We start from the raw sequence: 17,329 nt of genomic DNA on the forward strand, positions 1-17,329 counted from the left end.
TTAGGTTGCCACTTGGGACACCACAACCCATGTCAGAACGCCACCAAGTTTCAGGTCCTGAATCTGCTCCCAGCTAACTTGCCCCTGGGAGGCACAGTGCCAGCCCAGGTACCTGGGTCCCTGGCACCCACACAGGAGACCTAGGCTGGGTTCCGGGCTCCTGGCTTCCACCTGGCTATTCCAGGGCTTTGCAGAATGAAGCAGAAGACAGAAGATGTCTCATTGTCTATCTCTTGACAAAAATGAAAATACCTAAAATGGAAATACAAAGGGAAATCCCTAAACTTCTCAACATGCTTCATTGTGATGGGGCCTTCTAGAAGGCACTCGGATTCCCGCTCACAGACTGAGGAAGGGCATCATGGCCCCAGCTGAGCTCCGGGACCAGGCTTAGCTCAGGGCTGTCTCTGGGCTGGACTTGCCCTTCTCCCTCTTCCTCCTGAGGGGCTCACAGTGGGAGAGGACTTCCAGCCTGGGCACCCCAGGGGTCGCGGGGGAGCCTTAGTCAAGTGTGGGCTGTTGTGCCCTGCCCCCTGGGTCCCGGTGCAGAGCAGCAAGGAGTCTGTAAAACCTGCCACGCCCTCGTGGATGCTCCTCCCCTCCCTGCCAAAGGTGGCCCCCCATCCCCCTCCCTCGGCCGCAGGCAGCAGTGAGCAGCTTGGCCCTCGTGGGGACAGTGCAGCAGGAACAAGGGCACGGGACTCCCCAGGCAGGTGAGGGACGACCCCGGAGCTTCTGCCTGGCCCTCTGCCGGCTGCTCCCTGGGGAGAAGCTAGCGCCAGGCAGGAGCCGCAAGGCAGCTTTCCCGGGGTGACCCAGGTGTCAGTCTCCCGCACCCACAGAGGAGGAAGCTGAGGCAGGGGAGGGGGGACTGTGAGGGAGCGTTCATCCTCAGGCGCTGATTTCAGACCCCTGAGGGTGCTATGCTGCTTTTCTTTGTTTATTTTTTGACTGATTAATCCATTCATACACCTGACACACAGAGGGAGACACACATCTTACACCCGTTGGTTCACTCCCTAAATGACCACAAGAGCCAAAGGTGAGCCAGGTCAAAACCAGGGACCAGGGACTCCATGCAGTCTCGTCTGTGGGTGGCAGTGGCCCAGGCACATGGGCCGTCTTCAGCTGCGTTCCCAGGTACATGAGAGGGAGCTGCACAGGAAGTGGAACAGCTGAGACTCGAACCCCTGCTGGTGACCCAAGCAGTGGCTCAATCCCCCGTGCCACAGTGCACCCACCCGGCTGGCCTCCTGATCGAGTCCCCAGGGCAATCTGAAATCCTGCAAGAGGCCTGTGCAGACAGGAACTGAGCCCACTGCCAACAGGGAGGTGACAGCCAGGTTGTCCAGGACAGTCTTGATTTACGTACAAGTCCCATGGTTCAGGGAACATCTGTGTCCTGGGCAGACAGAGCCAGCTGCCACACACACACAGACAGCACCACTGGGCAGCCCCGGCAGGGAGTGGCCCTCTCGCTCCAGCCACACCTGTGGACGACCGCCCCACCAGCCTCCCCACGGCAGCTTCACGGCCGGCTCTGGGCCATGTGTGAACTCCTGACTCAGAAAGCGCAGGAGGTCATCAAGCTTGGTTGTGGTTTGCAGCCGCTGCATTTTGAGGTAATTAATTATGCAGCAACAGATGTGTCGTGTTCACAGGAATCTGCGTCATGTCAGCTTGTGGTCCCCAGAAGGCAATGCCTGAGACAAGCTACTTACGAAGCAAAGAAGCTTGGTGAGCTCACTGCCTTGGGGGTCCCAAGTCCACATGGCACAGCACGAGCTCTCTAGGGCCGGCCCTCCGCCTGTATCACGGGGACAGCAGCAATGGCGGCGGGAGCACGCATGGGAGCAAGTGTGTTGTAACTCGAGCCTGGAGGAAGAGGGCCCAGGTGGGCCAGGCTTGCTCCCTGTATAACAGCCCTCTCGTGAGAACCAAAGGGTCACGGAGAACTGCCTCACACCCCCCGAGGAAAGACAGCAGCCCCCAGCGGCACCCGGGGCCACCCAAATTATAGCAGCCACATTCCTGGTAACCGGGCCCATGAGCCATGGAATGGGTCTCAGTGCCCAAAGCAGCACTTTGCAGAATTTTGTGCAACAAGGGCATAGCCGTCCATCTGTGCTGCCCAGTATAATCGTCACTAGGCTAAGGCGGCCATCGGGCATCAGGAACATGGCCAAGGGGTGTGGGCAGCTGGCACAGCAGGTAGGATGCTGCCTGCGATGCCTGCACCTCATAATGAGGGGCCAAGGCTTGGGCCCCAGCTCCACTTTAAGATTTATTTATGTTTGACAGTCATAGTTCCACAGAGAGAGAAGGAGACACACACACACACACACACACACACACACACACAGGCCGGTGCTGTGGCATAGCAGTGCCGGTATCCCATCTGGGCGCCAGTTCAAGTCCCAGCTGCTCCACTTCCAATCCAGCTCTCTGCTGTGGCCTGGGAAAGTGGTAGAAGATGGCCCAAGTGCTTGGGCTCCTGCATCCACATGGGAGACCTGGAAGAAGCTCCTGGCTCCTGGCTTCGGATCGGCACAGCTCTGGCCTTGCAGCCATTTGGGAAGGAATCAGTGGATGGAAGATCTCTCTCCTCTCCTCTCTCTCTCTCTCTCTGCCTCCCTGTAATTCTGCATTTCAAATAAATAAATCTTTTTTGAAAAGCGAGAGAAGGAGCGATCTTCCATCCGCTGGTTCTGCAGGACACAACTATAGGACAGTAACCGTGGGTTGCTTGCAGCTACCAAACCCACAGCCAGTGTCAGAGACGCACCAGGAAACCAACAGAGGGCCCAGCAGAACCACAGCTGTCCTTGCTTTTCGGTCTTTTCTCCCTCCCTGCCACTGCCTTTCAAATCAATAACCAAATAAATCTTTTACAGTGACAGGTGAGAAAGAAATGTGATGGCAATCGGTGATTACCTGTGGAGCCCAGGTAGAAACAGGTGATGCAATGGGGGTAGGCAGAAGCCAGGACAGAGAAGCACTGCCTCTTGGAGGTGCCATGTTGTACAGTTCCGACCACAGCAATATTTCACACACCGAGAAATAATCAATTAATTAAAATCAGCGCAGCTCTGAGGCCCTGAGGGGCATCAAGTTCGGGGGCTAAGCGCAAACCGCCCAGCGTGGTGGGACTGTCAGAGGCAGGGTGGCAGGAAGGCGGGCACAGCCTATAGGATTTTGCCTGCCACAGTCAGGAGGTGAGAGTTCATTTCCTGTCCTGATGCCAGCACCCCTTCCCCTGCCCAGCCGCACCTCTGCAGAGAGCTCAGCATTGCTTTGAAAATGTGCAAGGATTCTGGAAACGTGACTTGGTTCTCCCAAGTCTCTTCTTGGTTCAAACAGCCGTAATGCTTGTAGAATGTTCTCTGAACCTCTGCCCAGCCCAAGCACATCCTTCACCAATTACATTCTTTCTCCATGGCTAATTAGCCCGTGACAAAGCATGCTGCTTGGTACCAACAGGGTAGTCAATTCCCAAGGTACCTGGGACAGCAACAGCTGGGGAGGGAAGCAGTGACTCCGAGGTCCTCACGGGAACATCGGAGGACCCCTGGCCCCCCGGGGAACGTGCACCGACAATGACGCACCAGCTGGTCACACGCCCGGCGCCCGCTTTCCAACACTCTGCAGTGCGGCCACCAGGATGCGCTGCTCCACACGAGCAGGTCCGGGTGATGCCAGTGGAAGCGCGTGGGCACTCTCCCTACCCTGGCCACCCTCCCAGAGGACCGGCAGCCGACCTGCTGGTGCTTCACGCCGTACGGTCAGGAGAGCTCCAGCAAAAACCAACGCCGCTCTCACCACAAGAGGTGAGTCCTTTTTTTCTATTACATTTTAATAACATAATAAGAAAGCCACAGGTGATTCTTTAGCTGCTCTGGGATGGGCCCTGACGTCTACGTTTTTTTAAGGTGATTGAACCAAGGACCTTCTGGTGCAGACACAGTTGCAATTACAAGATTCGCCTCCAGGTGGCGCTGGAAGCTGACCAAAGAAGCCCAGTGAGCGGGGACCTAGCTTCCAAACCAGGAGGTACACACAGCCCAGGGCCCTGCAGTTAGGGGAGCAATCACCCGTCTCTGGCCACCTGAGGAGTGTGGAATGACAGCCAAGAGACGGTTCCAAATTTCCAAAATTCCGGTTGGGCTTAGCAGGCTGTACAACGCTCCAGAAGCAGCACTGCGCAGGCACACGGCATCTGCAGGTACCCCCAAGGTATAAGGGAAGCACTCCACCTTCAAAGAAGCAATGGACTGGGGCCAGCGTCCCAGCACGGCAGGTAAGGCCGCCACCTGCAACCCGGCATCCATGTGGGCACCCAGCTACTCTATCTCCAGCTGCCTGCTAACATACTGGAAAAGCAACAGAACATGCCAAAGACGGCCCAAGTGCCTGGGCCCCTGCACTCACGGGCAAGACCCTGAAGAAGCTCCTGGCTCCTGGCTTCAGACCAGCCCAGCTCTGGCCATTGCAGCCATCTGGGGAGTGAACCAGAGGATGGAGGACCTCTCTCTCTCTCTCTCTGCCTCTCTTCCCCCCGCCCAACTCTGCCTTTCAAATAAATAAATAAATCTTTAAGGCCGGCGCCACGGCTCACTAGGCTAATCCTCCGCCTGTGGCACTGGCACACCGGGTTCTAGTCCCAGTTGGGGCACCAGATTCTGTCCCGGTTGCTCCTCTTCCAGTCCAGCTTTCTGCTGTGACCCGGGAAGGCAGTGGAGGATGGCCCAAGTGCTTGGGCCCTGCACCCGCATGGAAGACCTGGCTCCTGGCCTCGGATCGGCGCAGCGCGCCAGCCGCAACGCACCCACCGTAGCAGCCACTTGGGGGGTGAACCAACGGAAAAAGGAAGACCTTTGTCTCTCTCTCTCACACTAACTCTGCCTGTCAAAAAAAATGTTTTTAATAAATAAATATTTAAAAGAAAAGAAAGGAAAAAAAGGCAGCAGTAGCAACTGTGGAGCCCACATCTCCCCTGAACGCCCTCTGAGGCTGAGCCCAGCTTACCGGAGAGGACTCGCCCAGGACGTCAGTGCCCCTGCAGGCCCTTAGCTTCCCTGTGCTGAGACGTGGAGGCCAAGACCCCTGTACGGGCGGCAGAGCCCTGTGCGCAGTTTGTTCCTGAGGAGCGGGTCTGCAGCTTCCACGAGAAGATTCAACGATACAAGAGTAAGAACTCCAACACCCTTGGCTTCTCATGAGGAAATGTCAGATACCGGGTTCTGGATCCTTCTAGAACAAAGGGATTCACTACGCTCACTCCTTGCCACTGCTCTCCTATCAAGCAGTGACACTGCCAGGCCCAGCTGTTGGGGGTTCAAGGGCTCAGCTGGCCCAGCCTCCTGCAGGCCGCTGGCCTCCCGCAGACACTGGACACGTTTCTCGTGAGATGCCAGAAAAGACACGGCTACCGAAAATCCCTGAGCTCGTCTTTACCTCCCCAGGTGCCTACCTGCACACCTTACGGCAGGTGGCACAGGCCTTGGGGGGGGGGGCACCCTCCTGGCTCCCCCACCCTGGACGAGGCGGAAGAGAGGAGCAGCCTGGGGGCAGGGAAACCCAGCCCTGACGGCCAGGGTCTGGGCAAGGATGTGAATGCTCTCCCAAAGCTTCCGGCACTGACTGCTCAGGGTCGGGCCTGGGCTCAGCGCTGTGAGTGGCGCGGGGTTCAGAAGGGATGGGGGAGACAGCCAAGTGGAGCTGCCGCATTTTATTGGGGCAGCAAAGGAAACTGACACAAGCAGGCCTTGTCTTGCACAGCAAGGGCCTCACAGCTCTGCCTGCCTGGGACACAGCCCCCCACCTTCCTCACTCCTGGCCCCACAAGGAGCCCGCAGGGCCCACCCAGGGTGGGCTGGGAGCACCCCCTCCAGAGTGAGGAGCCACCCAGGCCACCACCCACCCCTCCTACCCCCTGCCCGGTCAGGCCACCCTCAAAGCTCGAGGCGACCCATTTCCCTCACTTGCAGCTTGAAAACAAACCAGAACGCAGACCCACATCCTTTGTTTGTTTGGGGGATCAGAGAAAGGAGAAAGCAGCCCTGTGGCTTTGCACTTAAAACAAAACTGCTCTGAGCACCCGAGCAGAAACCAAACCAAAGGTGAACTCAGAGGGCAGAAGCCCTCACAGCTCTGCTGTCTCGGAATGCGGCGACGGAGGGCGTGGGGGCCCGGCAGCGAGGCCACCACCCACCATCCTTGTGCCATGGTGAGCACAAGGCCACAGCCGCCCCACGCTCACCCTGGGCCACGCGGACTTGGAGGGGGGCCCGGGCCCTGGTGGGGCACAAGCTTTCTCTTCTCTGGGTCTCCTTTCTAACCAAGGGGGAGGCTCTCACACCCTGACCTGCTTCCGTCCCGCAGCCACAGGCCTATGCTGGTGTCCGTGGGACTCCTGGCCAGTGGCAGAGACCTCGAGGGCGCCCTCGACTCTGGGTGCTGTAACGGTGGTGTGGCCAGGCACTGCCCACCTGCCCGAGGGGCCCCCCTTCAGGAGGGAGCACACAGTAGGGCAAATGCCAGGGTGTTCCAGACGTCTGGGGCTCCCCTGTCCCTGACCAGGGAGACCCTAGTTGGTCTTTTCCTGAGTTCAGATCATGGCGTGGGAACAGACAGAGGCAGAGCCAAGCCCCTACCCCCACCCAGCACCGTCAGATCCCATCAGCAGCCTCAGAGAGCGCCTGGGAGCCAGGCCAAGGGTACCAGAGGAGCAGCAGTCAGACTCAAGGGGGCACAGTGGGCCCACTGGCCTGGGGGAGCAACGGCGCCACCTACTGACCAAAGGTGGCCAGAGATGCTCCCGCTGTGTGAGGTCCTCCCTGCCTGTCGGCTCTGCCATAGGCACACAGTGGCATCTGAGCTGGGCACTGGCTGGAGACAATGAAGCTGCTGGGTTCAGAACAGCCAAGCAATGTCCTCTTGGTCACAGAGCACGCCAACACCAGAGGCTGAGCTATGGCTGCAGCAGCATCGTGAGCTGGCCCTGTGGGAAGCAGCTACAGAGGTCTTGCCCCTCCTTGGGTCTCCAGCCCAGGCCGGGCTGGGCATTCTTTGGGCGCCTCCCTTCCCTTGAGTTCTTGGGCAATGAGCCGAGCACTTCCATTCTCTCACGGACTCCTCGCTCCAGCCCTGACAGCTAGGTGCCTTTATGTGCTCATTTCCCAGATGACAAAGCTGACACAGCAACTGGTATCTGGCAGCCCAAGGTCACAGAGCTGTCGAGCGCCAGGTGGGTTCACAGCAAGCCTGTCCCTGGGCCGGGCAGCGGCTCTGCTGTGCCCAGAGTGCAGCCTCCCGCCCCGCTCTCCAGCCAGGCAGCGTCGGGCTTGCACGCCACATTTCTCCACCGCTGCCCTCAAGCAGGGCCTCCTGCAGGATCCAGGGTCGGTTCTGACTCCTGGCCTAAGCTTCAGAGGCTCCTCTCCCCTCGCCGGGGGCCACTCCCACATCTGTGCAGTGCCCCAGCCCCTCCTGCCCAGCTCACCCTCCCACTGCAGCAGGTGTACACACAGACACCAACGACAGCCAACGTCTGGGCCTCGCCCCAGCGGGGGGATCTGCCCCGTGCTTCCTGCCTGGGGCCACAGGGAAGCCCCAGGTGCCACGGCTTCGAGGAGACTCCTGAGGCCCTGCAACAGCTGGTGTTGACTCCCTCGATGGACAGAGACAGCCTCTTCCTTGAAAACAGGGTCAGGGCACAACTGTGCTCACACTTGACTGTGTGTGCACACTAACGCAGGTGCCTAGCTGGGCATGCCCTCAGGAATAGAAAGGACCGTCCTGGGGCTGGTGCTGTGATGTAGCGGCCGCCTTCTCATGGCCAGGCTGCTCTGCCTCTGATCCAGCTCCCTGCCAGTCATGCAACTGGGAAAGCAGCAGCAGAGGCCCAAGTGCCTGGGTCCACGCACCCATGTGGGAGACCCGGATGGAGTTCTCGGTTTCTGGCTTTGGCCTGGCTCAGGCCAGCTGTTGTTGGGGGGAGTGAACCAATGGACGGAAGCTCTTCCCTCCGTCTCTGTCTTTCTCCCACCTCTCTGTATCTCTGGCTTTCAAATAAATATTTTTAAAAACAATGCTTAAAATGGAGAATTCAAAATACGGCAAACTGGGGATGAGGGTTCCCTGGGCATATCAGTTTCTACAAGTGGCTTTGAGCGAGTGTGGTGGTACAGTCAGCTGGGGCTGGGGACCACCACCCAGGTGGATCAAGACCCTCCATGGCCACTAGGTCAAGGTGAGGGTTCCCAGGAGAAGTGCTGGGTGTTCCCTGAAGTTGTGTATGCCCCAGCCACTGAGGGAATTGGAGAGCAGCACCCACACAGAGGCAGGAGGTGGGCCCCATGCCAGGGGGTCCAGCCAAGGCCATGAGGATAGTACCCCAGGGGCCAGGAGCTGCCTCACTGTAGCTGTGGACCCAGAGCCAGGGTGAAGGCCGGAATCACCCTGTGCACCTCCCTCTCTCCGTCTGCACGACGAGGGAGTGGCATCGTGGGGGATGGCAGCTCTGAGGCGGGGTCCGCTCAGAGAAGGTGCCTAGGGTAGGCAGGGGAGGCAGCCAGCCCAACGCGCACAGAAAGATGCTTGCAGAGTAGCTGGTCTCAGGGCAGGTCAGAGCTTGCTACGTGCCCTCCCCCGACAGCTCCTCTGTGGGGGCTTGATTCTTTATAGGCGCATGCTCAGTCCATCAGCACCCCCCCCCCATTGCTGCCTGCATGCGATGCCATCTGCTTCACGGCCCTCTTCCTGCAAGCCCAGGTTGAACAGTATTAACCACCTGGGGCTGGCATTCCACACGGCCAGTGTGGTGAGAACGTAGCCTAGGACACCCCCATCGCATCTCAGAGTGCCTGAGCCTGAGTCCCGCCTCCACTTCGAACTCCAGCTTCCTGCTATTGCACACCCTGGGTGGTTCATGTAGGTGGGTCACTGCCATCTGTGTAGGAGACCCAGAGTCCCGCATTGAGCTCTGGGCTCCTGGCTTCAGCCTGGCCTAGCCCCAACCATTGCGAGCATTTGGGGAGTGAAGCGGCAGATGGAAGACCTCTCTCTTTCTCTCTCCCTATGCCTTTCTAGTAGATGAAAATAAACAGACATTTTAAAATATCTGTTCAAAAAGTTAAAATAGCCAGTGCTGCGGCTCACTAGGCTAATCCTCTGCCTGCAGTGCCAGCACCCCAGGTTCTAGTCCCTGCTGGGGCGCCGGATTCTGTCCCGATTGCTCCTCTTCCAGTCCAGCTCTCTGCTGTGGCCCGGGAGTGCAGTGGAGGATGGCCCAAGTACATGCAACCCGCATGGGAGACCAGGAGGAAGCAGCTGGCTCCTGGCTTCGGATTGGCGCAGCACGCTGGCCGTAGCGGCCATTTGGGGGGTGAACCAACGGAAGGAAGACCTTTCTCTCTGTCTCTCTCACTGTCTAACTGCCTGTCAAAAAGAAGAAGAAGAAGAAGAAGGGGGGGGGGCAAAAGACAGGGCAGGTCTTGGGGCACAATGCATTAAGCTGCCACTTGAGACACTTGTAGCCCATATCAGAGCACCTGTGATGGAGACCCAGCTCCCTGCTAATGCCCCTGGGAGGCAGCAGATAATGGCCCTAGTACTTGAGTCCCTGCCACTCACGTGGGAGCCCCGGGTAGAATTTCCAGGCTCCTGCCCTCTCTCTGGCTGAGCCTTGGCTGCTGTGGCCATTTAGGGAGTGAATCAGTAGATGGATAATCTGTGTGTGTGTGTGTGTGTGCCACCCTGCCTTTCAAATAAATAAGTCTCCTAAAAAAAGAAAAAGGGGGGGGTATGCTATCCTCTCCCCACCCCAGTCACTTCCCTGCGCTGTGCTGAGTGTTCCCAGCGCTGACTCAACCCTGACCACACACCGCCGGGAGCTGTGGCCACACTCCCCACTCGGCAAGGTGAAGGAGCAGAGAGGCCCAGTCCATAACCCACCCCTGAGTGGGACTCCAACACCTGTCACTGCGGCTCCAAAGCCAGGCCCCACTACCAGTTCCACCTCTTGTGTAAATGGGGAAACCAAGGCACAGAGTGGCCACACCCCTTGCCCGAAAGAAGACACTTGCGCACGGTTCACTGTTCCGAAGCCTGGGCAGACTCTGCCTCTTGCCAGTTTGCTGTAGGTCGGTGGGCGGCGGCCCCTTAGCCCAGCCTGCACCATTACCAAGGGGACCGCCCTGAGCAGTGCCGGGGCCTGCCAGCTGCCGCCAGGAACAAAATCCTGTGGGCGGAAGCGCATGGGGACAGCCACACGAAATCAAGCTTGGAAGTGTCCCAAGGGAGCTGGACTTGGCTTGGGAGGAAGCTGGGGTGCGTGTGTGTGTGAGTGTGTGTGTGTGTGTGTGTGTGGCTGGTGTGCACACCCCTCCCTCTCACCCAGCCTGGGCAGCTTCCCAGCCTCTCAGGGCTACTGGATGATACACAGCACAGCCCACAGGGCAGATGGGCAGCACCTGGGACCGCATGGTTGTGGCCAAACCCTAACACGGCATCTTTCCCATCCGTGTCTCCCTGGGGCCTCCGCCCAGAGCCAGCTTGTACTCACAGCAACAAAAATGCCAAGAACGAAGCTGGGCCACAGAGCAGGCTTGGTCGGGACTTCCTGTGGGTTAGGGAGCCCCGCAGAGGGAACAATTAGCTCCTTTGTTGTGCGGGCTGCTGTTTGCCACGGACAATGGCATTCTCAGGGAATTAGGATATTAAGGCTTTAATAAGCATTTCGTGTACACGGTAGCACACTTCAATTACTGGAAAGTGCTGTCCTCATCGCTTGCAGGAACTCACCAGGTGTCTTTTAATTAAGTCGGTTTTGAATGAGACACAGCCTCGGTGCAGCGATTTTCTCAATGAAGCTCCCTGAAGTACTAATTAGTCTGTTTTTAATGCTTAATTTACTCCACCAACAGGAATGGTTAGGGTGGGGCTGGCCTGCTGGAGCTGGCTGGCAGGTGGGACGAGCGAGCTGCAGGCGGCGGGGCCCTCAGGCGGCAGAGATGCCAGGATCCGGCTCCCACGTCGCACTCTCCCGCTCCCAGACTCTGCTGCTTGCCCGACACCCAGAGCAGCTGGCCGCTTCCCACAGGAAGTCAGGAGCAAGGGAGCACTGGGCGCCAGGGGGTGACCCCGGGCCTCTTCCCCCAGTGTCCGCTCCTGATTCTCACACCCTGGGAGGCAGTAAGTGATGGCTCAAGTTCTTGGGACCCTGCCACCCGCGTGGGAGACTGAATTCAGAGCTCCGGGCTTTGGCCTGGCCCAGTCCTGTCTGTTGTAAGCTTCTGGGGAGTAAACCAGTGGGCAGAAGATCTCTGTCCCTCGGCCTTTGAAAATGGAATTAAAATCTAAAAATAAGGGGCCAGTGCTACGTCACAGTGGGTAAAGCCGCTGCCTGCAGTGCCAACATCCAGTATGGAGGCCGGTTCTAGTCCCTGCACCTCTATTTCCAATCCAGCTCTCTGCCTGGGAAAGTGGTAGAAAAATGGCCCAAGTCCTTGGGCCCCTGCACCTCTATGGGAGACCTGGAAGAACCTCCTGGCTTCAAATAAGCAAAGCTCCAGTGGATGCTGCCACTTGGGGAGTGAACCAGCAGATGGAGGACCTCTCTCCCTCCCTCTCTCTCTCTCTCCCTCCCTCTCTCTCTCTCTCCCTCTCTCTCTCTCTCTCTCCCTCCCTCTCCCTCTCTCCGCCTCTGCCCTTCTGTAACTCTGCCTTTCAAATAAAAAAAAAAACTCCCCCCAAAATAAATAAATACAGAGGCTGGTGTTCGGCAGTGCCACTTGGGGTGTCTATGTCTGTGCCCCATACCAGAGGGCCCGGCTCCTCTTCTGACTCCAGCTTCCTGACAGCGTGTGTGCTGGGAGGCAGCAGGTGATGGCGTAGTTTGGATATCTGGTCCCTGTCACCTAGGAGGGAGACTGGGTTGAATTCCCTGCTCCCAGCCATTGGTCTGGCCCCATCCCAGCTGTTCCAGCCACGTGGGAATTGAGCCAGCCAAGAGTGCTCTCTCTGTCTCAAAGAAAGAAAGAAAGAAAGTCAATACGAACCTGCAAAAAGGTCACGCCAGGCAGGAAGACGTAGATCACAAGGTTAAAGCCTCCATTATCTCAACCCTCAGCCTTTGATGACCTTGGCCAAGGACATGCACACCCCCAGGGCTCTCGTGTGGACGTGGGAGCGAACACCTGGTGCTGTCATTCATTCCCACTTGACCATGAGCCGCTTCACCAACAGTTGGAGCACACAGGCCTGCACCGTGGGAGTCAGCGGCCCAGCCCAGCCTATGTGCCCTCAACCCTAACGGCTGGAGATTCAGGCTGGTGCCTTGCACCAAGCCACAGTGAACAAACCTGGTCACCACGTTTTGTACTGTTACACCCACAGGAACACCTGGCCCTGCAAACATTCTTGTGTCCTTGTGTAACCTTGGGATGTGAAGAATTCTCAGGTATGCACTCCTGGGTGCAAACCCTACATCTCATCACTAACAGTCACTACCCCGGCCCCGCCCCCTGCCTGTGCCAGCACTGTTCCCTGCATCCTCTCCAACACTGGGTGTGATTGGTCCTTTACGTTTTTTTTTTTTTTAAACCAGCAGATGCGCAAAATGTGAAATGATGCTCTGCCCTGTTTTACTTCTGCCCTTGTTCTAGAAGCAAAGAGAGAAAACAGGCTGAACAGGCAGCCAGAGGGGCTGGGGTGGCAGCCTGGCTATTTCTGGACAGTTCCCTGGCTGCTGACTCTTAGAGCCAGCCCTCCCTGCCCAGGCTGGGGGATGTGAAGCAGTGGGCAACAACACCAGGGAAGATGCCAGATTCCCAGGCAGTGAGAGGCCGGGGGCCTTCCAGGGCAGGTGCTCTGGAGGCAGCTACTCAGCCTGGCTCCCTGTCTTCCAGGGCCCGCAGCCCCAACACACCGGCTCCGGCCTCACCCTGCCTCTCCCCAGGAATCAAGGGTAGGCTTTGCTGCTCCCCATCCCAGGGCCTGGGAGGGGCTGCACACAACAGGCAGGCCTGGTGACTCTGCAGACTCTGGTGGTCTGCCAACCCGTGGTCGGCAATTGGCATGAGTCACCCGTTACAGGCCATCCGTCCCAGCAGGCTCGGCCAGCCTGGGAGGCAGGCAGCTGGCACAGAGCTAGGAGCACCAGGCTCAGGGCGATGGGCAAAGGAAGTCCCGAGAGCGCAGAGCATACTGGGCACTCTCGCAGCTTCCCTTTCCCAGCCAGCGCCGGGGGCGGGCCCCCAGAGGGTGTCACTGGAGTGGTCTCCGGAGCACAGCTTGGACACGCCCTCCCTGGGCCTCCCCAGCTCCAGATGGCAGAAAACCAGCTGATGTCAGAGCCGAGAGGACTTGCAAAGCCGGCATCTGCCAGGGAAACCACAGGCGCTCCTCGGCCCCCACTCCCACCCCCCAGGCCTCCCACATGCCGCCCGGAGCAGCCTCAGCCAGGAGGCCAGAGGTCCACACACTGCTTCATAAGCTCCCCACGCACGAGAGTGGACACAGCAGTCTCCACGCCATCTCAGTGCGCGCGGCCAAGACCACAAGGACTCCTGGGGTTCTCACAGAACCGGGTCGTTTTTCTGTGCAACCATAAGGAAGCCAACCACAGCCAACATCTCCTCACCCCAACCCAGTCCCCACAAAATGCCTTGACCTTCAGGAGCAGATTGTCAACAGCAGCAAACTGAAATCCACCTGTTTGAGGTCTTGCTTGGGTTACGTCATTACACAGGTTCGCTGGTATGGCCAAAGGCGACACAGACAGGCACAAGCACAGGGAGACCGAGTATCTCCTGCAGGAGCACTCACACCCCGGGACTCCTCTGAGCCCTGGTCTCTGCAGGCTGCACACACACACACACACACACACCCATGCACACGCCAGTAACCCACAGCGTGGGCACACTCGGGGCTGCTGGCCTCAGCACATGCACAGAGCAGGCCAAATGTGCAACCCCAGTGAGCGTGTGCTGGGTGCAGTGGAGCCCAGGGCAGGTCAAATGAGACACTGACCCTTGACCTTGGCAGCTGAAAACCTTTCGCCCATTCTTTAGAGCCAAAAATAACCATGACCGTGACCACCACTGAGGGCAGCCAGGCTGCAATACCATGCTGATGGTGGGTAGCACCAGGACACAGCTCAGGAAGTACAGGAAGACCCGCACAGCTTCCCCTGCCGAGGGACACGGCCACGCACTTCCTGGGTAATCGTTATTTCTTCTTAGAGACACACACTCGTAAATACACTCACTTTTCGCTTTGGCTTTTTAAATTTCAAGGTATTTGAAACACATGGGAAAGTACAGAAAATAATACATTCAGCACAGAACACTTCCGTGGGCTAGAAGGCAGAGGAGGGGGAAGGAGGACCCAGGTGGGAAAATTCTGGTTTTTAATTTGGTTGGAGGGGTCAGAGGGCTCACTGTGAGTAAGTGAAATATATCCAGTTCCTATCATCCTATATGCATGACGTGTAGCACATGAAAAGAGCTTACAACTACACAGCGAACCTACACCCAGCATCTAGATTTAACAAGATTGTGCTTTATTTGCTTCAGATCTTACTTGTTTATTTAAAAGGCAGAGAGAGAGAGAAAGAAACAGATGTTTCATCCACTGGTTTGTTCCCCCAAATAGCCCCAACAGCTAAAGGCAGGAGCTAGGAACTTCATCCAGGTCTCCCCCATGAAGAGCAGGGACCCAAGTATCCGGACCACCACCCGCTGCCTCCCAGGTGCGCACCCGCAGGAAGCCGCATCAGAAGAGCCAGGGTGCTGACCCAGGCACGCCAGTGTGGGACACAGGTGTCGCTAGCAGCATCTTAACTGCTGCGTAAAACCTTGGCCTCCAGATCTCTTTTTTTAAAAAAAAAAATATTTTTGGCTGGCGCCGCGGCTCACTTGGCTAATCCTCCACCTGTGGCGCCAGCACCCCGGGTTCTAGTCCTTGTTGGGGCGCCGATTCTGTCCTGGTTGCTCCTCTTCCAGTCCAGCTCTCTGCTATGGCCTGGGAAGGCAGTGGAGGATGGCCCAAGTGCTTGGGCCCTGCACCTGCATGGGAGACCAGGAGAAGCACCTGGCTCCTGGCTTTGGATTGGCGCAGTGCACTGGCCTTAGTGGCCATTTGGGTGGGGTGAACCAACGGAAGGAAGACCTTTCTCTCTGTCTCTCTTAAAAAAATTCTGTTTATTTGAGGGGCCAGTGTTGTGGTACAGTGTGTTAAGCCACCTCCCACAACACCAGCATCCTACATGGGCAGCAGCTGGAGTTCGGGCTGCTTGGCTTCTGATCCAGCTCCTTGCTAATGCCTGGGAAAGCAGCGGAAGATGACCCAAGTGCTTGGGCCCTGCAGCCACGTGGGAGACACGGAAAAAGTTCTGGCTCCTGGCTTCTGGCCACTGCAGCCATTTGGGGAGTGAACCAGTGTATGGAAGAACTCTCTATCTCCTTCTGTGTGTAACTCTGCCTTTCAAAAAATTAAATACATTTAAAGAACTCTGAGAGGCTGAGAGGTGGAGAGACACAGTGTTTCCATCTGTTGATGCACTCCCCAAATGCCCAGGACAGCTGGGGCCAGGCCAAGCCAAGACCAAAAACTAACAACTCAGTCTGGGTCACCCACATTGGCATCAGGGACTCAGCTCCTTGAGCCATCGCCTGCTATCTTCTAGGGGTACAAAACCAATGGGAAGCTGGGGTTGGGAGCAAAAGCAAAACTCAAACACAGGCACTCCCACATGGGATCCTGGCGTCCCAAGTGACATCCTCACTGCTATGCTGAACATCCAGCTCCCCCCCCACACACACACACCTTTTTAAGAAACAAACTGTCTATCTGACTAAAGCCCTACCCTCCATGTGTTCCCCATCTCCTCTCCTGGATACAATTAAGCTTATAGGTTTATATCCAGCTGCCTTACTAAATTCTTTTTAGATATCCTTGAATTTTTTATGCATTCATGTCATCCTGCACATCGGATTGTAACTTTTAAGCTTTTTACTTCTTTTTCTCGTCTTACCAATGCAAGCTAAAACATCTGGAACCTCATTGAATGATACCCTTCTCTGATGTCTGATTTTAAAGGAATGCCTCAAATAGTGCATCACTACAGACACTATTTGCTGTAGGTATTGGACAGGCACCTTTTTATCACATTCAGAAAGTGCCTTTCAATGCTGAGTTGATCCAGAGCCTTTACAATGGGAACTGACAGTGGTGCCACAGCAGGCTAAGCTGCCCCGTGCGATGCTGCTTCACTCCCCAAACCACTGAAACGGCCAGGGTTCGGCCAGGCCACAGACAGGAGCCAGGGCTCCCACACGGGCAGCAGGGGCCCAAGTCCTTGGGTCATCTTCCGCTGCTCTCCATGAGCAGGGAGCTGGGTCAGCAGTGAGACTTGTGCCAGCAGGTGCCGGCACGGCAAGCGGCAGCTTCCCCCACGCCACCACAGTGCCAGCCCCTGCACTCGCTGCTCACCGACAAGCCCTTCGGTGGAGAAGTTTCAGATCACAACTATTTCTCTCAGCACTTTGATGATGCTATTCCGGTCTCTTCTGTTGTTGGTAAGACAGCTGTTTACTGATGATTTCTTTGTAGGTGATTTTCCTTTTTTTTTTTCTGTAGTTTCTTGTAGAATTTTCTCATTGTCTGTGATGCCAGGAAGTTTTACCACAGCATAGCTAGATATAAAATGGTATCTAAGTTCTCTGCTCAGAAATCACTGTGTCTCATCAGCCTGAGGACTCACACCTCCACTGTCAGGAGCCAGAACTTTGGCACAGCGGGTAAAGCCACCGCCTGTGATGCTGGCATCTCATACGGGTGCCAGTTCTTGTCCCGGCTGCTCCACTTCCAATCCAGCTCTCTGCTAATGGCCTGGAAAAAGCATCAGAAGACAGACGAAGTGCTTGGGCTCCTGCCACCCACATGGGAGACCAGATTAAAGCTCCTGGCTCCAGCCTGGTCCAGCTCCAGCTGTTGCAGCCATTTGGGGAGTGAACCAGTGCATGGAGGACTCCTCTGTGTGTCTCTGTCTCTCCTGTTCTCTCTCTGTAACTCTTTCAAATAAATAACCAAGTCTCAACAAAATAATTATCAGCTGTCAGCATTGAGCATGGCTTCTTTCCAGTTCTTTCCGCTGGCTTCTGCTGAAGATATCAAAGGCACTGGACCTGCATAGTCCCTCCTCTGTGTGTCTAGGGCTCCTTTTCCCATGGATTTTCCATTTTTGAAAAGTCTCCCTGCTGGGGGCCGGCACTGTGGCAGAGCAGGTCAAATCATCACCTGCAGCGCCAGCATCCCATATGGGCAC

At 56.8% G+C, this 17,329-nt stretch overlaps 1 protein-coding gene across 2 annotated transcripts in view; it reads right to left on the minus strand.

The window, feature by feature from the left end:
- VDAC1 (voltage dependent anion channel 1) overlaps positions 1-12,151 on the minus strand; it is a 55,095-nt gene extending 42,944 nt beyond the window's left edge. The window contains exons 1-2 of one of the 2 annotated variants that reach the window (XM_070074968.1): positions 12,060-12,148; positions 11,821-11,918 (exon numbers count right to left, since the gene is read on the minus strand). The gene's annotated coding sequence lies outside the window, so the exon portion shown is untranslated. Of the gene's footprint in view, positions 1-11,820; positions 11,919-12,059 lie in introns of both variants that reach the window. The other variant, XM_070074967.1, reaches the window with a different exon arrangement.
- Positions 12,152-17,329: the final 5,178 nt, after the last annotated feature.

The sequence above is a fragment of the Oryctolagus cuniculus genome, chromosome 6 (genome assembly GCF_964237555.1).
Source record: "Oryctolagus cuniculus chromosome 6, mOryCun1.1, whole genome shotgun sequence".
Lineage (NCBI taxonomy): Eukaryota > Metazoa > Chordata > Mammalia > Lagomorpha > Leporidae > Oryctolagus > Oryctolagus cuniculus.